Raw genomic sequence first — 4,683 nt, 5'->3', positions numbered from 1 at the left:
TCCCAAATCTCAAAGCTCTCCTGACACCTGACACCTGCGCTGTGGAGGGGGCTGCTGCAGGCGGGACCGCCCAGCTCGCTCAGGGCAGCGACCAGGGTCTTCCTGATGTTATCGCGCTTCCACCAGGCAGGATGTGGAGGACTCCAGATCCTCGCCAGCAGCCTCTGCGCACTGAGACGCACTGGCCCCCTCAGTGTAGGAACATCTGAGGCGCCTTCCTGGGGCCCCCTCAGCCACCAACACCACTGTGCGTAGTTCCCAAGGCACAAACCCAACAGTTTCAGTCTGTCTGCCCCGCGTTCTCAGAGGCTGGAAACCTCAGTAGGGGTCAAGGAATGCGGAGGCTGCCACATCAACCCCCCGGCTCACCAAACGTCCGGCCGCTGCAGTCTGCCTCCGCCTCCCGCCGGCGACGATCCGCCCGATCTCCCGCCTCCGGGCTGTCCGCGTCTCCCGTCAGGCCGTTTTCAAAAGTGACTCAGCAGGTCTGGAGTGGGATGTCGGTTTCTCTACCTTTGCCCTGCTCCATTCTCGCTGTTCTTCTGAGTTGTGTGGATCTTTTTGGCTCCACACTGTCCCAGGGAGCCTCACGGACCTCTCCCTGCGATTCCCTGCTGTTCCTCTTTGCTGCTTCTGTAACTTTCTATCCCTCTTTCACTGGACGCTCCCTCACAGCCTTCCTCCTACGTCGGCCATCTTCTTTCCTCCCTATTATTGAAAATTTACAAAATAAAATTTTTTAGAGGGAAGGGAAATTTTTAACCTTATATGTCAAAGCAAACAGTAGATCCAGAAAGCACAATGTTAGTTCTAGACTACTTACTGGCTTAAAGCATAAAAATGTAAAAACATAAAAGCAAATTAATGTTTTAGAGACACCGGAAAAAAGTTTCAGCAAAGTACAAAAATTAAAAACATTCCTTTAATCATTTCCTGTAATTAGTTGCTGCGAGATTGCTGAGAATCTCAGCTCTGTTTTAAGGGACAAAACTGATCCCTTAAGTAAACACAATTTGGATTATACAATTCATGCTTGAATAAAGAAAAAATAGTTTAAGAAAAGTCAAAACTATGAATGGTGGTGAGGATGCAGAGAAAAGGAAATTCTTGGTGCAAACGTACATTAGAATGACCATTAAGAAATACCATAAGAAGAGTCTTCGAAATCACACGACTAGGAAGGATTCCAAAGGAAATCAGGTCACAGAGGAGACAGCCACACTCCAGTATTTATGGTGGCCAATAACAAAGGCACAGAATCAATAGCAGAATGGATTGATTAAATGTGCTATATCGTCACAACCTGATCCTATTCAGCTTTGAACACTGTCATTCGTCATCTGCAACCACATGCGTGAGCTTAGAGGACATTTATTAAGTGAAATAAGTCACAGAAAGAAAAGTGCTGCATGGTTTCATTTATAAGTGGAAGCTAAAAGAGAGACAGAAAAGCTCATCTCAAGGAAGTAAACGTCATTATGGGGCTAAGAAGGACGAAAGAGGCAGAGGAAAGAACAGAACCAGGTTCAGAGGTACAGGGATGGCTGACCAGGAAGAACAATTTCAGGTGATCTGTGGCATACGGGATCTCTGCAGAAACCAAAGAAGTTGAGAGGATTTGAATGTTCCCAGCAGGAGGAAACAATGACTGTTTGAGGTGATGGATATGTCAATTACCTTGATCTGATCACCATATTTGACATACAGAAACTGCATTATCACACTGTATCCTATAGAAATGTACAGTTTATGTGTCCATGTTTATTATTTAAGAAAATAGTTATAAATAGCTGGTTCTCTTATGAGGCTAAGCCAGGAGAGAGGAAGCTGGAAGTTAAGTGGCAACAGATTTCTGTCATCCAAAAGTCAATATTGGAGACCATCACTGAGGGAAAACGGATGAACTAGGCAGAGACAAGCCAGCCACATTTCCCAGACATGATCCTGCCAAGACAAAGACAGCCCAAAACCCAGTGCGGTATATCCTTGACATGGGCCCATGCAAATTGTCCTAAAGAGGCAACAGGAAAAAATAAAGTGCAGCACGCTTTGAGTGCTGATCACACAGGGAGACAAATAGGTGGAGCAACCAGTGGGGAGGAAAGTGAAACTTAAAGGTCTAAGGAAGAAAAGAGAAAAGCAGAGGCAGAGGATGCTAGAGGAAACAGACATCTACCAGAGAAAGGAGCACAGAGGTTAAATGGCCAAACTCAACCCATTAAAAAAAGAGACATGTGTGCAAAGTACCTCACTGACTTAATTACTTACCTTCTTCCAAGTTTTATGATTAAAAGGAGAGAACAGGACTTGCCAGAGTCTAAGAAGGCTGACAGAGGAAGTGGGATGAAGAGAATCCATTAACAGATACGGGGCAGTTGAGTAAGCATAACTGGTAATGTTCTGTAGCATAGTGGGGTATCTATAGTTAAAATCAATTCATTTTATGGTTCAATTAGTTGGCTCAGTGGGTTAAGTTGCTACCTGCAGTGATGGATGGAGACCCAGCTGCTACACTTCTGATCCAGCTCCTGTTACTGGGCCTGAGAAAGAAGCAGAAAAAAATGACCCTTTTACATGCAACCCTGCTTCCCATATAGGAGACCAGGATGGATTTGCAGGCTCCTGGTCCAGCCCAACAACTTGGACCATTTGGGAAACAAACCAGTGGATGAACACTTCTCTACTTCTTTCTCCTTTTCTCTTTTTTTTTTAATTAATTAATTAATTTATTTTTTTACTGTTGCTTACATTGTATTATGTAGTACAGTTTTATAGGCGCTGGGGATTCCCCCCACCCCTCCCATACCCCTCCCCCCATGGTGGATTCCTCCACCTTGTTGCATAACCATAGTTCAAGTTCAGTTGAGATTCATTGCTTGCAAACACATGCCTAGCATAAAGTTCAGTGTCTTATTGTCCAGATAAGTTCAGTGGCCTCTTGGGGAGACCTTCTATGGTCTGAAGATAGGTCTAACAGAGTAAAGATCCGGTCAGTTAAAAGCCCCAACAAGGCTTCAGTATCAATATACAACATTATGGAATTAATTGACATAGTATTGGGTAAACAATATGTTAAAAATAATGCAAGTTCCATTCTTCGAAACATCTGGGTTGAGACAGTATCAATGACAGGTTCAAAAAATAACAAACAACCAAACAAAAATTACAGGTTAAATCAAGGCAAACATGTGGTATCTAATCTTTTGGGATTCACTCATTTCCCTTAGCATTATAGTTTCCAGTTGTGCCCATTTAGCCACAAAGAACTGCATTTTGTTTTTTTTAATAGCTGAGTAGTGTTCCATGGAGTAGATGAACCAAAGCTTTCTTATCCAATCTTCTGCTGATGGGCATTTTGGTTGCTTCCATGTTTTTGCAATTACTGATTGTGCTGCAATGAACATAGGGATGCATGTTGGTTTGTCGTAAAACAGGTGTTTTGGATATATTCCTAGGAGTGCTATTGCTGGGTCATATGGTATGCAGATTTTGAGTTGTTTGAGTGTTCTCCAGACTGATTTCCATAAAGGCTGTACCAATTTGCAGCTCCACCAGCAGTGGAGTAGGGTTCCCTTTTCCCCGCATCCTCGCCAGCAGGCGTCGTTGGTGTTCTTGTTTATGTGGGCCAATCTTGCTGGTGTTAGGTGTTACCTCATCGATGTTTTAATTTGGATTTCCCTTATTGCTAGGGAGCTGGAACATTTTTTCATATGTTTGTTTGCCATTTGGACTTGTTCCTTTGTGAAATGTTTGCCCATTTCCTTTGCCCATTTCTTGAGTGGCTTGTTCGTTTTGGTTTTTTGGTTGTTTTGAAGTTCTTTGTATATCCTGGAAATTAGCCCCCTATCGCCTATATCGTGTGCAAAGATCTTCTCCCACTCTGTGGGTTGCTTTTTTACTTTGTTGATTGTTTCCCTTGCTGTACAGAAGCTTCTTAGTTTGATGAGGTCCCATTTGTTTATTCTGTTCTCAACTGCTATTGCTTTTGGTGTCCTTCTTAGAAAGTCGGAACCTACTCCTAGGTCTTGCAGGGTATTTCCTAAATTTTTTTCCAAGAGTTTGAAGGTTTCTGGATGTAGGTTTAGGTCTTTTATCCATGTAGATTGGATCTTGGTGTATGGTGATAGATGAGGGTCTATCTTTTTGTGTCTGCAGGCTATCAGCCAGTTGTCCCAACAACATTTACTAAAGAGGCCTTCCCACTTGCTTGAGCTATCATTGGTCTTTTTGTCAAAGATTAATTGGCTGTATTTGTGTGGGTTCCCTTTTGGTGCTTCTATTCTATTCCATTGATCTTCCTTTCTGTCTTTGTGCCAGTACCAGGCTGTTTTGATAACCACTGCTCTATAGTATGTCCAGAGGTCCGGGATTGTGATTCCCCCTGCTAACCTCTTATTTTTCAGGATGGTTCTAGCTATTCGTGGTTTTTTGTGTTTCCAGATGAACTTTTGAATCATTGTATCCAGTTCCGTGAAGAATGTTTTGGGCAATTTGATTGGAATTGCGTTGAAAATGTATATTGCTTGTGGTAGTATAGACATTTTAATGATATTGATTTTGCCTATCCAGGAGCACGGGATGTTATTCCATCTTTTGAGGTCTTGTTCAATTTCCTTTTTAAATAGTTTGTAGTTTTCTTCGAATAGGTCTCCTACGCTTTTGGTTAGATTTATTCCCAAATAC

This window comes from Ochotona curzoniae, unplaced genomic scaffold (assembly GCF_017591425.1).
Source record: "Ochotona curzoniae isolate NIBS_2020 unplaced genomic scaffold, NIBS_Ocur_1.0 contig_2523, whole genome shotgun sequence".
Lineage (NCBI taxonomy): Eukaryota > Metazoa > Chordata > Mammalia > Lagomorpha > Ochotonidae > Ochotona > Ochotona curzoniae.
Note: the sequence above shows the minus strand (reverse complement) of the source record.